The sequence below is a fragment of the Nicotiana tabacum genome, chromosome 13, assembly GCF_000715075.1.
Source record: "Nicotiana tabacum cultivar K326 chromosome 13, ASM71507v2, whole genome shotgun sequence".
Classification (NCBI taxonomy): domain Eukaryota; kingdom Viridiplantae; phylum Streptophyta; class Magnoliopsida; order Solanales; family Solanaceae; genus Nicotiana; species Nicotiana tabacum.
Genome location: NC_134092.1, coordinates 6313024 through 6334228, shown reverse-complemented (window position 1 = coordinate 6334228; position 21205 = coordinate 6313024).

Genomic DNA, 21205 nt, shown 5'->3' with positions numbered 1-21205 from the left:
AGTTAGTTACAAGTATATGTATTTGAATTATTCTTCTGTTATTTTCAAGTTAATTGAGTGCTTGAGATATTCATACTTAATATGATTATCAGATATATAAAAAAAATGTAAATTATTTATTATAAAAGTGTGGCTTGTATATATATTGTCACGACCTAATTTTTTCCTCCGTTGGGTATCGTGATGGGACCTAATCTTAGGGACTAGGTAAGCCTAACATTTACTGAATAACAACCAAAATAAATAACATCTAACAAGTTGAAATGGAATTCTTTATAAAAATTTACAATTCCCAAAACTGGTAGTACAAGTCATAAGCTCTACAGAGTTTGCTACAAATTTCTAAATACAACTGTTTGGAAATAGGTAAAATATTGTGAATACAAAATAGGAAGGTGACTCCGAAATCTGTGAACTCAGCAACAGGTTTACCTTGAGTCTCCATAGAAACAATCCGCACAACTAGCTAATGATCAACAAACTTCGAAATACCTGGATCTACACAAAAGTGTGCAGAAGTATAGTACGAGTACACCAAGGCTTTACCTATCAAGTATCAAGACTAACATCAGTGGAGTAGTGACGAGAAAAAGTCAAGATACCTATTGGACTAATAACCTAAATAAGTATAAGTACAGGAACAACAAAGTTGATAGCTACATAAAGATTACGTAAAATGGCAAGTAGTACAGTAATGTCAGTAAGAAAGAAAAACAACAACTATCAGCGGAATACTATAATAATGACACAGTAGATGTACTGAAACATGATCTAAATCCAGTGATCACAAATAAATGAAAGGCAACTAACAACTCAACAAAACGACCGCTTTCACACTAGGTTTTAACCAATAACCTTCACGAGGTACTGAACCTCATACTATTCACAACTCACTGGTCCCAATACCTGAAACCTAACACTTGGCATCTTGTGCCCTCATTACACTTCATAACCGCACGGACGACTCACGTGCCAAATAGATCCATTCTCACATAGAAGACAAGTAAATAAGGGTGTGCATCTATACTCAACACTATCAAGAAAACTTCTTGACCGATAAGAGGGCTCAACTACGTGTATGCTTGTGCAAGTGTCCTAACATAGTTCATGCCTGCTAGTAAGTATAGGAAAGGAAATGGACAAGACGTAGAATTTTTTCTCACAACATTCCACAAGATTAAGCCCACATAGGTTAGTGTACCACTACGCAAATATCAACAACAAGAATGCCCTCGGGCCATCACAAGTCATCACAAATCAATCCCTGACATAGCCCACCTTGTCTCGCCACGTGTGCAATAGTAAAATAAATGCCCGCCTTATCTCGCCACACGTGCATAATAATGTTCCCACCTTGTCTCGTCACATGCGCAACCCACATATATATATATATATATATATATATATATATATATATATATATATATATATATCCCTCCTTGTCATGCCGCATGTGCAAATATCAATAGTAACAATAGCACGGCAAAAAACTTGTGCAACACCCATAACAAAGAGATGTCAACAAAGGGCACTCCCGAGATACCATCTCGTAGTTTCAAAAGTAAATGCTCAATAGGGGATCTCCCAAGGTATCGCCTCGTAGTACCAAAAGTAAATATGCAAGACAGAGGGATCTCCCGAGGTACCGCCTCGTAGTGCCAAAGTAAATATGCAAGACAGGGGGATCTCTCGAGGTACCGCCTCGTAGTCCCAAAGTAAATATGCAAGACAGTGGGGGTCTCTCGAGGTACCGCCTCGTAGTCCCAAAGTAAATATGCAAGAACAACAAGTACAATAACAACAATTACACTAATACAAGGGTACAACACACAAATCAACTCAGAAATTCCAGAACTTAAAGGAACGGATGAACTAATTCACAAGGAGTGGCCACAATAGAAAATGCTAGTCATAATAAGAACAACTCAATAAGAAGGGAAATGTTATGTAGCAGCGGTCTACAATGTACAGTTCGACAACGAGGGAGCTAACACAAGGCGATTAATTCCAAATAAGGACAAGTCAACTAAAATGTAGGATATCTAACTTCTTTTAAGGTTGGCAATTAAGAAAGAGATACAACAAATTCAATAAGGGATAAGCAGCAGAAAGATAATCATAGACTCAATTAAGGATGAACAATTACAAAAGAGATAATTATAACTTCAAATAAATATAAGCAGTTAGGGGAAAGATAACATGGCAATAGAAGAGATAACAATTTCAGTTAAGGCACATATGACTCAAATAATCATCAATGGCGGATCATGAAGCAATTAATTCTAATTAAAGCAGGTAGAGGTAAAATTAGTAATTAAGAGACGTATTCATAACATAAAAACTGCATAATCGGTGAATACAAGGACCTAAGAACTATAAAAGGCCAACTTTTCACAAATAAGTCGGAGCACGTACTCGTCATCTCGTGTACACGGACTACAATTAGCATATGGGACTCAAATTCTAAGGGGTAGCTCCCCCACACGAAGACATGCAAGATACTTACCTCGAACCAAGTTCAATCAATCGGTAACGATGCCTTTTCCTCGATTATCTAACTCCAAATGGCCCAAATCTAGCCAAAAATAATTTCGAAAATACAACTATAATAGACTAATCTAATTAATGAAATCAAGACTTTAACAAAAAATTCGAAAATTGTCCTAAAACGTATACCTGGGCCAACGTCTCGGAATCGGGTAAAAGTCATAAAATACGAATACTCAATCAACAACGAGTTCACTCATACCAAAATTATCCAAATCCGATATCAAAATCCCAATCAAAACTCAAAAACTTAGTTGAAGAACTTCTCCCATTTTTCCCAAATTTCTCAACCAAATTCCTTAATTAAATGATCAAAACAACTATAGATTAGTGGAATATAACCATAAATGAGTTAAGAATCGTTACCCAAAAGCTTCCTCTGAAAATCTCCCAAATTATCACCCAAATCCGAGCACTCAAAGTCCCAAAATGCAAATGAGACCAAACCCTCGAAATTTCCTCTTTTCTGCCCAGCGATCTCGCACCTGCGGACCCATAGTCACACCTACGACGCTGCACCTGCGGAAAATCCATCGCAGGTGCGGACTTGACTTACACAGCTGGGTCCGCTTCTGCGATCAAATGGCCGCACCAGTGAGTGCACACCTGCGAACAAATGTCTGCTTCTGCGGACTGCCCCTCCAGCTCATTCTCCACATCTATGAAACTTCAAGCACATTTGCGGGCTCGCAGATGTGGAAATTCCCTCTCACATGCGACCCCTGGCCATCTTCTCAATCCCTCTTCTGCACTTGGCCTCTCGCACGTGCGTGTCCGCACCTGTGTCCACCCCACCGCAGGTGCAATTACACTAGAAGCTTGAAAGCTTCAGTAATTACACAAGTCAAAATTTCGATCCGTTAAGCATCCGAACTCACCCGAGGCACTCGAGACCTCAACCAAACATACCAACTTGTCCTATAACACCATACAAACTTATTCGAGTCCTCAAATCACATCAAACAATGCTAAAAATATGAATCACCCTCCAATTTAAACTTAATGAACTTTGAAACTTCAAACTTCTACAACCGATGCCGAAACCTATCAAATCACGTCCGATTGACCTCAACTTTTGCACACAAGTCATATTTGACATTATGGACCTACTCCAACTTCCAGAAACGGAATCTGACCCCGATATCAAAAGTCCACTTCCGGTCAAAATCTCCAAAAATTCGACTTTCGCCATTTCAAGCCTAAATCAGCTACAGACCTCAAATTCACAGTATAGACACGCTCCTAAGTCCAAAATCACCCAACGGAGCTAACAAAACCGACAGAACTCCATTCTGGAGTCGTCTTCACATAGTTCCCACTACGATCAAAATCCTAAAACTTAAGCTTCCAAAACTTGCATCCTTCTTCCGGTTTGACTCTGAATCATCAGGTAACTGAATTAAACTACACACGCAAATCAATACACATAATACGAAGCTACTCAGGACCTTATACAGCCGATCAGGACTTAAATTCTCAAAATGATCGGCCGGGTCGTTACATCCTTCCCCTCTTAAACAAACATTCATCCTCGTATGTGCCAAGTATCGTCTCAAAGTCTTCAAATCATTGAAAGTACATATGCAACATACACCCACAGGTGACCCCACGTCACCCCAACCCATATAAGCTTGACGACACCATCTCAATTGTAATTTATCCTCTCTACCAACACCGATAAACCTTAGTGTCAAAATTGTCACCTTCTATTCTTCTCCAAAAGACCCGATTCTAAATCCATACCAGGTATCAGTCTAAACCAGCTGCAACAACTCATGTCTACACCCACAAGGTACAACCACCCAACATAAAACACCACACATAGGCCCAAAATAATATTTCTAATCACAATAGCTTCCCGTAATCAAAACTAACACCGACAATTAGACTCATATCCATTAGAACCATGTTTCAAACCTCCACAATACTTGCAATGATGCAAGAAACATGAAGACCTCTTAACTATACAACCGAATCAACAAGTCACAACTAACACCACCGAGCACGCACCCCGCAAGCTAAAACTCAAGAAGCATTGAACGAAAATGACTGAATATGTAAAGAGAAACACATAAGAGAAATATCAAACAAGCCCGACAGGCACAACTCTCTATCAGTACCATACTACGAATCAATTTAAAATGAAAAATTAATGTATATGAACAAATCACAAGGATGTCATCCTGATATAACTTCCATCGCGGCACGTAGCCCGGCTCAAACATATCAAATCACATAGAATCACGACGGTATCGCCCTCACTCTGAATCACAGGTCGAATGCACATTATACAAATTGGAATCTACCACTAACTCAATTTTGCCAATAAAATCACAACACTTACTGAACTCTCACCCCGGTAGAGTATCAAATCACAAATCGTAACCAAATTAATCAGGAATCACATCAAACCGACCATAAAAGACAACATGAATTCACTTTTAGTCTCGTAACTTTCAATAATGAATTAAAACAATGATAGAAATGGCTATCACTCATAGAATCTCCCAATAGGGGCAAACACATAAACATAATACTAGGTCATGAACTCACCCAAATATGGGACAACAAATAAGGTAACTCACCCCGATAAGAAGAACCGAATCAAAATACGAATGGTGCCCATCTATAAAAAATCAAAAGCATACATGTATGACATAACATGGCGCAGTGGCCTCAAGCCTTCCCCTATTAGGCGCCCTCTACTCGTCTAAATACTCCGCTGTGATACGCATCTCCGGAGTCTAGGACGATGTCTCACCTTGTGGTTGGTATCTCCACACTCAAAGCATCCTCTCTGCTAACGTGGCTGTAGGAACTGTGCAGTACGGGTACTCTCAGACCCATGAGTACCTGAAACACTGTGCAAAGACTGAAGTGCAAACTAAACTGGCTGACCCATAAAACCTCTACCATGTAATACCCTACCTCCATAATAAGGACCAATAGATCTCTCCGGTCGACGAGGCCTTCTCCCCTCCATGTCCTTTATCTCCTGCCCTTGCCTTTCCCCTCTCTCATGGCCTCGCCTGTCCTCTCTCTCCTGATCCCACATACTCTCCACTCGGCAAACGACCCCTACCTCCTGCTGAAATGAAACATCCGACTCTAACTCCCGAGCTATGCTGAACCGAATATCATGCCTGAGCCCCTCAATGAATCTACGGACACTCTCTCTAATTGTAGCGACCAAAGGAGGTGCATATCTGGCCAAATCACTGAATCTAATGGCATACTCTGACACTGACATAGTGCCCTGGTGCAGCTGCTCAAACTCCGCATGCAATGCCTCTCGAAGGGACTGAGGTACAAACTCTCTCAGGAACATCTCTGAAAACTAAACCCATGTAAGTGAAGCTGACTCTGCCGGAATGTAGTAAAAGCAACCTCGCTCGTCTCTACAATACCCATAGTATAGAGAATGCGGTGAAACTCCTCCATAAAACCCTGGACATCATCTTTCGCAAGTCCACTGAAGGTAGGAGGGTGGTACTTCTTGTACCTCTTGAGTCTAAGTTGTTCTTTCTCAAATGTGCTGCCCTAATCACGGGCTGAACTGGGACCACAGGCTGTGTCGCCATGACAGCTAAAACCTGACCAATATGGACCCACTGCTCTAGAGTGTGGGTGGCGGGAGTCTGAGCTCCTCCCCTGGTTTGTGAAATAGCTGGTGCAACCGAAATCAACCCCGCCTGAGCCAATGTACCAAACATGCTCAGGAACTGTGCTACGATTTCCTGAAGTCTGGGGGTATCAGCAGGCACCTCCGGTACTTGCCCCCCAACTGGAATTACTGGCGGCTCCTCAACTGCTGCTCTGGTAGGTTCCCTAGCTGCGGCACGTGCTCCTCATCGACCTCTGCCTCTGCCCCTAGCAACATATGCTCAGGGGTTAACATCATTAGTAACTGCAACTCGTGTCCTCACCATCTGTGAGAAAATGGAGTGGTAAAAGTTCAAATTCAAGATCAATGAACCCCTACGATAGGAATGAAGGAAGTAAAACTATCCTACTAGTCCCGAAGCCTCTCGAAGTTACGTAAAGACGTCTTCGTACTGATCCGCAAGACTCTACTAAACTCGCTTATGACACATAGCACCTATGAACCTAGAGCTCTGATACCAACTTGTCACGACCCAATTTTTTCCTCTGTTAGGTATCGCGATGACACCTAGTCTTATGGGCTATGTAAGCCTAACATTTACTAAATAACAACCAAAATAAATAACATCTAACAACTTGAAATGGAATTCTTTATAAAAATTTACAATTCCCAAAATCGGTAGTACAAGTCATAAGCTCTACAGAGTTTGCTACAAATTTCTAAATACAACTGTTTGGAAATAGGTAAAACAGTGTGAATACAAAATAGGAAGGTGACTCTGAAGCCTTCGAACGCAGCATCAAGTTTACCTTAAGTCTCCACAGCAACAATCTGCACAGCTAGCTAATGATCAACTGCCTTCGAAATACTTGGATCTGCACAAAATGTGCAGAAGTGTAGTATGAGTACACCACGGCGGTATCTAGCAAGTATGAAGACTAACCTCAGTGGAGTAGTGACGAGGAACAGTCAAGACACCTAATGGACTAAATAACCTGAACAAGTATAAGTATAGGAACAATAGAGTTGATAGCTACATAAAGACTATGAGAAATGGCTAATAATACAGTAATTTCAGTAAGAAAGGAAAACAACTACTATCAGCGGAATACCGTAATAATGACACAATAGACGTAAACGTGGTCTGAATCCGGTGATCACAAATAGATGAAAGGCAAATAACAACTTTACAAAACGATCGTTTTCACACTCGGTTTTAACCAATAACCTTCACGAGGTACCAAACCTCATACTATTCACAACTCACGGGTCCCAATACTTGAACCCTAACACTTGGCATCCTGTGCCCTAATTACACTTCATAACCGCACGGATGAATCACGTGCCAAATAGAGCCGTTCTCACACAGAAGGCAAGTAAACAAGGGTGTGCATCTATAGTCAACAATATCAAGAAAATATCTTGACCGATAAGAGGGTTCTACTACGTGTATACTTGTGCAAGTGTCCTAACATAGTTCATGCCATCTAGTAAGTATATGAAAGGAAATGGACATCATGTAGAATGTTTTCTCATAATTTTCCACAAGATTAAGCCCAAACAGGTAAGTGTACCACTACATAAACATCAAAAACAAAATGCCCCCAAGCCATCACAAGTCATCACAAATCAATCCTTGACATAGCCCACCTTGTCTTGCCACGCATGCAATAGTAAATTAAATGCCCTCCTTGTCTCGCCACACGTGCATAATAATGTTCTCACCTTGTCTCGCCATATGCGCAACCTACATATATATATCCCGCCTTGTCACACCGCATATGCAAATATCAATAGTAATAATAGCACGGAAGAAAAACAAGTACAACAACAATAATAACACTAATACAAGGGTACGACAAATAAATCAACTCAGAAATTCTCGAACTCAAAAGAATGAAGGAATTAATTCACAAGGAGTGGCCACAATAGAGAATGCTAGTTATAATAAGAACAGCTCAACATGAAAGGAAATGTTATGTAACAACGGTCCACAATGTACAGTTCGACAACGTGGGAGCTTACACAAGGCGATTAATTCCAAATAAGGACAAGTCAACTAAAATGTTGGATATCTAACTTCTTTTAATGTTGGCAATTAATAAAGAGATACAACAAATTCATTTAGGGATAAGCAACAGAAAGATATTCATAGCCTCAATTAAGGATGAACAATTACAAAAGAGATAATTATAACTTCAAATAAAGATAAGCAGTTAGGGGAAATATAACATTGCAATAGAAGAGATAACAATTTCAGTTAAGGCACAGATGACTCAAATAATCATCAAGGGCGGATCATGAAGTAATTAATTCTAATTAAGGCAGGTAGAGGTGAAACTAGTAATTAAGAGACATATTCATAACATAACAACTGCATAATCGATGAATACAAGGACCTAAGAACCCTAAAAGGCCAACTTTCCACAAATAAGTCCGAGCACGTACTTTTCATTTCGCGTACATGGACTACAATTAGCATAGAAGACATAAATCCTAAGGTGTAGTTCCTCCACACGAAGTTAGGCAAGATACTTTCTCGAACCATGTTCAATCAATCGGTAACGATGCCTTTTCCTAGATTATCTGACTTTGAGTGGCCCAAATCTAGCCAAAAATAATTACATATCACAAAAACAACTATAATAGACTAATCAAATTAATGAAATAAAAACTCTAACAAATATTTCAAAAATTATCCTAAAAAGTCGATCCGGGCCCATGCCTCGGAATTGGGTAAAAGTCACAAAATACGAATATCCAATTAACCATGAGTTCACTCGTACCAAAATTATCCAAATCCAATATCAAAATCCCAATCAAAACTCAAAAGCTTAGTTGAAGAACTTCTCCCATTGTTCCCAAATTCTCAACCAAATTCCTTAATTAAATGATGAAATCAACTATAGATTAGTGGAATATAACCATAAATGAGTTAAGAATCGTTACCCAAAAGCTTCCTCTGAAAATCTTCCAAATTATTACCCAAATCCGAGCTCTCAAAGTCCCAAACTGAAAATGAGACCAAACTCTCGAAATTTCCTCTTTTCTGCCCAGCGATCTCGCACATGCGGAATAATAGTCGCACCTGCGATGCCGTCCCTGCGGAAAATCCATCGCAGGTGCGGACTTGACTTACACACCTGGGTCCGCTTTTGCGATCAAATGGCCACACTTGCATGTGCGCACCTGCGAACAAATGTCTGCTTCTGTGGACTGCCCCTACGGCTCACTCTCTGCATCTGCGGAACTTCAAGCGCATCTGCGGGCCAGCAGATGAGGAAATTCCCTCGCACCTGTGACCCTTGGCCATCTACTCAATCCCACTTCTGTGGTTGGCCTCTCGCATGTGCGTTTCTGCTCCTGCGGCCACCCCACCGCAAGTGCAATTACACCAGAAGCTTTGAAGCATCAGCAATTACACAAGTCCAAATTTCGATCCCTTAAGCATCCAAACTCACCCGAGGCCCTCGAGACCTCAACCAAACATACCAACCAGTCCTATAACACCATACAAACTTAGTTGAGTCCTAAAATCACATCAAACAATGCTAAAAATACGAATCACCCTCCAATTCAAACTTAATGAACTTTGAATCTTCAAACTTAATAAACTTTGAAACTTCAAACTTCTACAACTGATGCCGAAACATGTCAAATCACGTCCAATTGACCTCATATTTTGCACACAAGTCATATTTGACATTGCGGACCTACTTCAAATTCCGGAATCGGAATCTGACCTCGATATCAAAAGTCCATTTTCGGTCAAAATCTCCAAAAATTCGACTTTCGCCATTTCAAGCCTAAATCAGCTACAGACCTCAAATTCAAAGTCCGAACATGCTCCTAAGTCCAAAATTACCCAACGGAGCTAACAGAACTGACATAATTCCATTCTAGAGTCGTCTTCATACAGTTCCGACTACGGTCAAAATTTTAAGACTTAAGCTTCCAAAACTTGCATCCTTCTTCTGATTTGACTCTGAGTCATCCGGTAATTGAATTCAACCACACATGCAAATCAGTACACATAATACGAAGCTGCTCAGGACTTTAAATTTTGAAAACGACCGACTGAGTCGTTACATATATAAATAGTGCTTTATATCACACTATTAATGTGTTGTCGTTGTACACGAAAAGCGATTCCATTGAGGGTACTACAAGGGCAACACTTGTAAAGCATTGCCTTAGGGCAAAGGTTACGCTAGTTTAGGACATCCCCAGGAAAGTGTTGCCTTAGGTCGAAAACTGTGGCCTTTGATCAAAGGCCACACTTTTCAGGTGTGGTTAGAGGCCTAAAATGTTGTAGTGTGCCTTGGTTTTATTTATTGCGCGAAGTAATACTCGATGTGCGTATGAATACAAATGATACCGTAATGACCCGACCAGTTATTTTGAGCATTTGCACTTTGCTCGGTAGTTTGAGGTCATGAGTAGCTCTGTATGATGTATTATGACTTATGTGAATTATCAGTTTTGGTTTTCTGGTTATTCGGCATCGTTTTGAAAGATTGAATTTCATGATTGAAAGTTTAAGTTAGAACAGTAGACAAAGTTTGACTTTTTTGTATTTGACCTCGGATTGGAGTTTAAATGGTTTAGTTAGGCTCGGATGGGGATTTTGGATTTGGGCGTATGCCCGTATTTGCATTTGGCGAAAGTAAATTGGCGAAAGTTAAAAAGTTGAAGGTTTGGATAGTTCATAAGTTTGACCGAGAGTTGACTTTTATGATATCAGATTCGAATTGTGGTTTCGGAAATTGGAATAGCTTCGTTATGTAATTTGGGACTTGTATGCAAAATTTGGTTTTATTATGGGTTGATTTGATATGTTTCGGCGCGTGTTTTAGAATTAGAAAGTCCAAAGGTTTATTAAGTTTGTATTGAGGTACGATTCATCGTTTTGATGTTGTTATGAGTGCTTTGAGGCATCGAGTAAGTCCGTGTTATATTATGGGACTTGTTGGTATATTCGGACGTGGTCCCGAGGGGCTTGGGTGAGTTTCAGATAGGTTTGGATTGTTATAACGACCCGACCGGTCGTTTTGAGAATTTAAGTCCCATTTGGATGCATAAGGTATTGAGCAGCTCTGTATTATGAGTATTGAATTGCGTGCGTGGTCGAATTCAGTTACCGGATGATTCAGAGTCAAATAGGAAGAAGGATTCAAGTTTTGAAAGCTTAAGCGGTAAGAGTTGACCGTAATTTGACTTTTGAGTAAATGGCTCCGGAATGGGTTTTGGATGATTTCAACAGCTTTGTATGGTGATTTTGGACTTAGGCGTGCATCCAGATTTGGATTTGGAGGTCCGTAGGGTAATTTGGAGCATTCCGGCGAAAGTTCGAAAAGTTGAAGTTTTGAAGGTTGAGAGGTTTGATCAATAGTTGAATTTGGTGATATCGTGGTCGAAATGCAATTTCGAGAGTTGGAAAATCTCCGTTATGTCATTTGGGACTTGCCTACAAAATTTGACGTCATTCCGGGTTGATTTAATAGGTTTTCGGCATGAGTTTTTGAAGTTGGAAGATTTGAAAGTTCATAAGTTTGATTCTTGGTACGATTCATAGTTTTGAGGTTGTTTTATGTGATTTGAGACCTCGAGCAAGTCCGGGTTAGGTTATGGGACTTGTTGGTATGTTTAGACGGGGTCCCGGGGGCCTCGGGTGAGTTTCGGATGGGCTACGAGCCATTTCCTTCTATTTTTGAACTGCTGTTTTCTGTCATCTAGTTTCCTTCATCGCATTCGCGTTCGCGTCTATGTCCTCGTGTTCGCGTATTGAAATTTGTGGAGAATGAATTATTGTTCTTCGCATTCGCATGATTTCATTCGCGATCGCGAAGGTCTGCTTTTCCCTCCTTTGCGTTCGCACCCGTCTCTTTTCGTTCGCGTAGCTCAGTTCCTGGGTCATCAATTTCCTTATTTGCGGTCGCATATGTTTGTTCGCGATCGCGTAGCACTAATTCCGGACAGTAATTATTTCTTCTCCACATTTGCAAAGCACTTCTTGGCAGCCTCATTTTTTTTCTTCTTCGCGAACGCGATCCTTCCTCCTCATTCGCGATGCATAATTATCTGGGCAGAATATAAGATCTTCAAATTGATGGTTAGACCATTTTTATAATATCTTGACTTGTGGAGCTCGGTTTTGAGCGATTCTTTGTAGGTTTTTCAAGAAAATCAATTGGGTAAGTGTTCTTCACCTAGAATGTATTATATTCCATGATTTTATCTTTATTTTTATCATTTAATTTATGTTTTGAGTTGAGAAAAATGAAGGTTTTTGAAGAAATATTTCAAAATGAAAAATCATGATTTGAGGGACGAAATGGTATCGGAATTTGATAAATTTAGTATGGTTGAACTCGTATCGGAATGGGTGTTCGGGATAGAGATGAAATTTGTCGGCTTTTGAGGAGCAGGCTCGGGGGTCGACTTTTGGGATCAATTTTTAGATTTTGATAAGGATTGAGTGTTTATGATCCGGAATAGTTTCTTATGAGTTTTATTTGTGCTTTGAAGTTATTTTGGTTAGATTTGAGCCGTCCGGAGGTCATTTCACCCGAGAAGTTCATTTATAGTATTGATTTGTCTTCTTTGAAGTAGGTATCTTGCCTAACTTTGTGTGGGGGAACTACTCCTTAGGATTTCAGTCTCTATGCTAATTGTAGTTTGTGTACGCAAGGTGACGAGTACGTACTCTGACTTATTTGTGGAAAATTGGCCTTTTAGGGTTCTTAGGTCCTTGTATTCACTGAATATGCGCTTGTTCTCGTTATGATTACGTTTCTTACTTACTAGTTTCACTTCTACCTGCTTTAAGTAGAATTAATCGCTTCATAATCCACTCTTATTGTTCATTTGATTCATATGTGCTTTAACTGAAATTTTTATCTCTTCTATTGACATGTTGTCTTTTCCCTAACTGCTTATCTTTATTTGAAGTTATAATTATCTCTTCTGTAATTGTTCATCCGAAATTGAGGCTATGATTACCTTTATACTGCTTATCCTTAATTCAAGTTGTTGTGTCTCTTTCGTAATTGCCCACCCATAAAAGAAGTTTAGATATCCCATATCTTAGTTGACTTATCCTTATTTGGAATTATTCGACTTGTGTTAGCTCCCTTGTTGTTGAACTGTATATGGTGGGACCGTTGTTACCTATTATTTCCTTCCCTATTGTATTGTTCTTATTATGACTAGCATTCTCTATTGTGGCTACTCCTTGTGAATTAGTTCTTCCGTTCCTTGAGTTCTGGAATTTCTAAGTTGATTTATTTGTCGTACCCTTGTATTAGTGTTATTTTTGATGTTGTACTTATTGTTGTGATGCACGAGGTTTCTATTGTATTTGTTGCGGTGATGCACGAGGTTTCTGCCGTGCAGTTGTTATTATTGTGATGCACAAGGTTTCTGCCGTGCGGTTGTTGTTATGGGGTTGCACGCAGTTTCTGCCGTGCTGTTGTTACTATTGATATTTGAACATGCGGCATGACAAGGTGGGATATATATATATATGTGTGTGTGTGTGGGTTGCGCATGTCGCGAGACAAGATGAGAATATTATTATGCACGTGTGGCGAGACAAGGCGGGCATTTATGTTACTATTGCACACGTGGCGAGACAAGGTGGGTTATGTCAGGGATTGATTTGTGATGGCCTGGGGGCATTCTTGTTGTTGATATTTATGTAGTGGTACACTTACCTGTGTGAGCTTTATCTTGTGAAAGTTGTGAGAAAATATTCTACGTGTTGTCCGTTCTTTTCCTTATGCTCTCTAGCTGGTATGAACTATGATAGGACACTTGCACAAGCATACACATAGTTAAGCACTCTTATCGGATAAGAGGTTTTCTTGATATTGTTGAGTATAGATGCACGCCCTTGCTTACTTGCCTTCTATGTGAGAATGGCTCTATTTGGCACGCGAGTAGTCAGTGCGGTTATGAGGTGTAATGAGGGCACAGGATGCCAAGTGTTAGGGTTCAGGTATTGAGACCCGTGAGTTGTGATTTATCTGAGGTTTGGTACCAAGTGGAGTTTGTTGACTAAAACCTGATGCGAAAGCGATCATTGCTGCTGAGTTATTATTTGTCCTTGTTGTATCTATTATTTCAGATTTAGGTTGTGTTTACGTTCACCCTTCTGTGTCATTATTATGGTATTCTGTTGATACTTGTTGTTGCCCTTTCATATTGCAATTATTGTATTCTTAATCATATCACGTAGTCTTTATGTAGTTATTATACTCTGTTATTTTTATACTTATACTTTGTTCAGGTTATTTAGTCCAGTAGGTGTCTTGATTGTTCCTCATCACTACTCTTTTGAGGTTAGTCTTGATACTTGTTGGGTACCGCTGTGGTGTACTCATACTACACTTTTGCATATTTTTGTGCAGATCCAGGTTTTGCAAGGCCAGTTGATCATTAGCTACCAGCGCAGATTGTTGCTGTAGAGACTCAAGATAAACCTGTTGCTGCATTCGCAGGCTTCAGAGTCACCTTCCTATTTTGTATTCATACTGTCTTTACCTATTTCCAAACAGTTTTATTTAGAAGTTAAAGCAAACTCTTTAGAGCTTATGACTTGTACTACCGAGTTTTGGGAATTGTAAATTTTATAGAGATTTTATTTCAAAAATTGTTAGATGTTATTTAATTATTTTTGTTGTTCAGTAAATATTAGGCTTACCTAGTCCCTAAGACTAGGTTCCATCACTATACCTAACGGAGGGGGAAATGGGTCGTAATAGTTGTGTTGCGCTCGTTTTTATGTTTCGACGTCGTTTCTTCAAGCATAAATGGTACTACATTAAACAAATGAGCTCCAATTTTTGTTTTGATTGAAGCATTAGATCTGTATCGTAATTTTGTAACTATAGCAATTGGAATCATCAAATTTCGAAATCGTATGAGGAATTTATGGTTATTTTACTAAGAATTGGGTTGTTAGATTTTTCAGATTAATTACGAAATTGGCACTCCATTCGTATTTAAAAATATGCACTATTTGCAAATATTGAAACCAACATATCTCCTTCATTATAAGGTAAAATGGAGTGATTCATAAGCCTTGACTGGAATATCACAAGGAATCCATCGGAGGCATCAAAAGTTAATTTTGGGATCGTTTGGCATGAGAAACGGGGAAGAACAGCTGGGCGAAAGCATATAAATCAAGGGTTTGTTCATTTGGTCATATTTTTAGTTGGGGATCTCGTATTTGGACGATTTGTGAAGTGAGTTTCACCACATGGATTGGGGTAAGTGTTATCTACTCATTATTATTATATTTCATGAATATATCTTTGTTTTTGGCAATTGGTTGATGATTTCAAAAGTGAGATTTGGGAGTTTTTGTCTAAAACTTCATAAAGTAATTTTTTGTGTTTTCAAAATTGATTCGGAGACGGATTTGAGTGAAACTAGTATGCTTAGACTCGTAATTGAATGGATTGTTTGTTTTTATAAGTTTTGTCGAGTTCTGAGGCGCGAGCCTGAGTTGGACCTTTTGGTTGATTTTGGGATGTTGAGTAAAGATTCGACCTTTATCGATTGTGTTTGATTCCTTTAGCATTATTTGATGCATTTGAGTTGCTTTCGGCTAGTTTCGAGCCGTTCGTAGGGCAGTACACACGAGATGGCATTTCTGTACCATTGTCTGACTTGCTCGGTGTTGGATTTGGCTTGTTCGAGGTAAGTAGTACACTTATGAACTTGGTGTTGAGGGTATGAAACCCCGAATTAAGTGTTATGTGATTGATGTTAATGTGACGCGTATGCTAGGTGACGGGCGTATGGGTGTGCACCATGTAAATTGTGATTTAGTCGATTCCATGGAAATGTGTAGCTATTTTATCTGAACATTTTTACCGTCCTCTATGTGTTAGAGAACTTGAGCTGTAATTCATGCTAAAAATCATGTTTAGGCTATATGCTTGTACTATTTGGACCCACACTGGTTGTTCTTAGCTGTTGAGTTATTTTCTTAATTGCAGTTATGTACTCAGTCATATTCATCATTACACATCATATCTCAATCTCTGGTATTGTGTATTGTCACATCTCATATCACTGATTAGGGTTGATTAGTATGAGCTTTGTGAGCTAGAAGGACTGGAGAGATTAATGATCGAGTAAGGCCGAGGGCCTTATTGTGAGTTATATTTATGGGATCGGGCTGCATGCCGCAACATATTTTATTTATGCCTGGATCTGGCTTATTATAGCGCTTGGGATGAAAGATCCCCCCTTGAGTCTGCACACCCACGGTGAGCACATTTGATTTATATTGAGGAATGGATCTTCCCTGGGCATGGATCTTGCCCGAATCGTTTATATTTGGGGATGGATTGTCCCTGGGCCGGATTGGCCTTATACAATACTGAGTGAATGACTGTCAGTTGATATATATATATATATATATATATATATATGGGATGGATCTTGCCTGGGCTGGATTGGCCACATACAGTACTGAGCGTGAGGTCTTTTATGTTTGGTTAGGCTGGATCTACAATGTACAGTGCTGATTATTGAGCGTGATGAGTAAGAGAGTGAGACCAAGAGATTGAGTACTCTAAGAGTGTGAGTACATGAATTCATCATCGAGATACATTGAATTTGACATGCGTACTTGAGATACTTGCATAGAGATGCATTTCCTTCTGCTACCCGATTTTGGTGACATTCATGATCTTACATGTATCCTGACATGTAGGCATAGAGATGTATTTTCCTCATGCTATATAAAAATGAAAACATCGTATTTATTGCTGAAAAGTTTTTGGACAAATCGCAGTTTTCAAACTTATTCGTATGCTTTTGGGACTTTCGGTAAAAGATATGGGATTTACTGTCATACTTGAAAAGCGTGTCTATTTTCCGAAACTGTGAACGTGTTGAGCATCTTATCTCTAAGTTATTTTCATGTACCCTTTTATTATATTGTTATGAATGGTTGCTGGTGATTGGAGTTGGACTCTTATGGGTCCGAGCTCGTCACTACTTTCAACGTAAGGTTAGGTTTATTACTTATTGAGTACATGAGATCGGCTGGACTCATACTACACTTATGCACCTTGTATGCAAATTTTGGATGTTGATGTTATTGTATATGAAAGAAGCTAGCATTGAAGACGTACTTGCATTCCAGTTACAACTGCCTCTTGTTCATGGTAGCCCTAGACTTATATAAATCTGTTTATGTACATTTTGACAGATGATGTATTTATTTCATATTAGCTTTGTAAATTTTAAATCTTAGAATATCATGACCTGTATTACCAGTCCTTGGGGGAGTTGTATAAAATTCAGTTGTCTCATTTTTTACTCACATCAATATTATTATATTATGCTTTATTGTTACTACCTTATCTAGCGGGTCGGGTAAGGTGCCATCACGACGGTTCAATTTTTGGTTCGTGACAAGATGGTATCAGAGTTCTAGGTTCATAGGTTCTACGAGTCATGAACAAATGTCTAGTAGAGTCTTGCGGGTCGGTATGAAGACGTCCATACCTATCTTCGAGAGGCTACAGGTCATTTAGGATAATTTCCCATCTTTTTTCCTTATCATGCAGAATTGATTTAGCTTGAAACATAACTCTTTGAATTCCTTCCACGCATTCGTGTGCGCATGTGAGCGCTCGATATCAGCTATGCATCGTCGACTTATGATTCCATGGATGAGGTGCGAGATGTGATTTCGGTGTGCTGATGATGGGCCAATCTGGAGGACTTGAAGCCGGGTTTTGACTGTAGCTTGAGCACGGGGATTTCGATTGTGTGAGCACGTGCTTTTGGACTTATATGTCCAACACTGTCCCTATTAATGGAATTTGTGGCTCGATGAGTTGTTGGATGGCTATGTGATGAGTAAGATGTGGCCACAGGATGTGTTCAGATGGTTTGAGTGTGACAAGAAGAGTTTTCTTAACATGTAAAAGGACAATTGGGTTCTTGATTTTTATCGTGATTTGACATGTAGTCTTCAGTTATGAGTATGTTGAACATGTTGTTTAATTTTGGAACGAATTAGATTCTCATGACTTGTTGATGAGTTCATACTCAGGAAGAATAAGTGATTGCATTGGAGTTGTGACTGTGAAAGGGCGTAGCCAGATGTCAGTTTGAGGCTAAGCAGTCGGTTTATCACCTGCGGGATGTCCTGAGGTTGTGTAATCCCTATGTTGTTTATGTGGAGAGTTTTCTCTTACTGGTGGGTTATATGTGTAGCAACTTGAGTTTGGATCGCTTGAGGAGGTTGGCTTGACTGTTACGAGGATGAACGCGAGCTTAGCAGATGATTTGAGGTATTATATGGTTTGTGTTACATTAGCTTATGAAGGATTTAGTTGAATCTTACTGCAGTACTATGGCAGTAATAGAGTATGGGCATTGTGATTTATCTAGTGTTTTGATCTATGGCTTTCATCCAAGTGGGGGAGTCTGCTATCGGCAATTTGATTGCATGGTTACGTATTGTATTGGTTTCGGTCTGAGACATACTTGTGGATTGGTTATGACTTGCAGAGGCTGGTTTTGAGGATGACTTAAGTAAGGAAATTTCTGGATGTATGGTGTATTATACTTTATGGGTATATAAGAATCATGGAATGATTCAGGTGTTATTCGTGAAGGATGTAGCGTGCATGGAGTAGGAATTTGCTCAGTTGCGTTAAGGGGTTACATATGTGGGTGTTGTCATGTTTATGGGGCACAAGTCGTTCGGCCCGTTTGAGACAGTGCAATTGAGATTTGAGCAAAGTGGATGACTCTCGAGAAAGTTCTAATAGATTCAAGATTTTTATGTAGCATTTGTAAATTTTTCCGAATTTGTATATGTCTAGGATCTGGGATTTTTCATTGGATGGTGTCGAGACTTGTGGAATTTCTATATCATTATGGATTCTACATTTCAGCATCAGTAAGGTGAAGGAAATAGTTTTGGATTTACAAAAGGTCTCTTCAGAGTCGGTGTGTCTCGGTTGTGGCACTTTTAGGGTATTTAAGAGGGAATACAACGGCGTATGGGCCTTAGGGCGGTATAATTTTATTCTAGGATCTTTTGGTGTGAGTCTTGGTTGAGGATCATGGTATTATGGCGAGGAGGAGTGTCAACTTGAGGGTAAATTCGAAGGAACTCAGAGAACTAGGGCAGCCGGATAGTAGGTTAGATCAATAGAATAATGGTATGCTCGATTTTACTGGTTCTCATGATGTGGTGAGTCTTTACAAGGTGTTTTGTAGCAATACTCTTGGGTTTTGCGACTCGTGTGGCTTGGTTGAGTTAGAGAGATTCATTTATGACAACTTGATTGTGTGCAAATGGATTTCAAAGTACTCTCAACGATTTCTACCACGGTTAGAGGTGTATATTTCCTACCGGCGTAAGGAACATGTTGCGTATTGTGATTTTCTCCTGGGTGAGATCAAATGGAAGGTTCCTTGCCAATTGAGTATGTAGTTTGCTTGCAACTCAGAGTTGATTTTCTACAGATGCTTCATTGATATTGCGGTACTCGCTCGGTTGATCGACTGCTAATACTCGCCTGGTTGATCGACTATTGGTACTCAGATATTGCTATGTGGCAGGAAAGAATTATAGAAGTATTCCTCGTGGGATGATCGGGTATGAGAGATATGTTAGACATTCGGGTGGTGAAGTTGGGATCGGATATGGTGATTCATGTGTTCTATGGACTTGGAGACCATAAGTTCTCAAAAACTGATCATTTTGTTGTTGTGGTATGTGAAGATGTGGCCAAAGCTAGCTAGGTGATAGTATGTGTTATGGTTCAGTGGTTGTGGACTTTCGTAGGGTTATGTATTTATTTTTGGGGTGAACAGAGTGGATTTGGGGTCCATTGGCAGGCCCAATGAGGATGTTTATTCTACATCGGGTCAGATTGGTTGACTTCATACTGCTGTTGTTGAGGGATGTACCATTCGATTAGAGTTGAGCTTATTCTTGTTCTGAGATGTTATATGAGTTACCCTTCTATGCTACGAGGGGTTGGGATCCGTTGGTTATAGGCACACATGGTGCGGTCCTATTTAGGCCTTATAGCGGAATTTGAGCGATATGGATATTAGAGTGTTGAATGATTGATTTCGCATTTGGTTATTTTCTTTTCGGACCGTGGTATTGTGTTATTGGTTCCTCCGTGGTTATGGTCATGCACCTTAGGTACTTGAGGTCGAATTGTGTGTGGCTATTGATTTTGGGCATGGTGTCTTGAGGTATTCCATATGGACAGTGTTTGGACGGGGTCACGCATTGCAAAAGAGTTATGTTGAGATATGATCCTTTGTGTTAGATTCAGGTGTCGTGGTTCTACTGTGTATGATGGACTCATGGAATTGCATTTGTGGTGGTAGTTGTTGAACTTGCGGGACAGTTCTCTCATATGAGTCATTTCCCATGATTGAGTACATTTGAATTGTTGCGTATTGGTGCACGAATTGCCCGGTTTATGGCTATGTGTAGTATTGGTGTAGCATGTCAGTAGATATCCGTTGCTTGTTGGCCGGATAGGCCTTATACAGTACTGCGTGATTGACTGTCAGTTGATATATATATATATATTTGGGATGGATCTTCCCTGGGCTGGATTGGCCATATACAATACTGAGCGTGAGGTTGTATTTATGTTTGGTTGAGCTGGATTTGCCATGTACAGTGCTGAGTATTGAGCGTGATGAGTGAAAGAGTGAGACCATGAGATTGAGTACTCTGAGAGTGTGAGTAAATGAATTCATCACTGAGCTCAAGTGTGTTTTTGACATGCGTACTTGAGATACATACATAAAGATGCATTTCCTTCTACTACCCGGTTTTGGTGACATTCATGATCTTACCTGTATCTTGACATGTAGGCATAGAGATGTATTTTCCTTATGCTATCTGAAAATGAAAACATCTTATTTATTGTTGAAAGGTTTTTGGACAAATCGCAGTTCTCAAACTTACTCGTATGCTTTTGGGACTTTCGGTGAAAGATCTGAGATTTATTGTCATACTTGAAAAGCATGTCTATT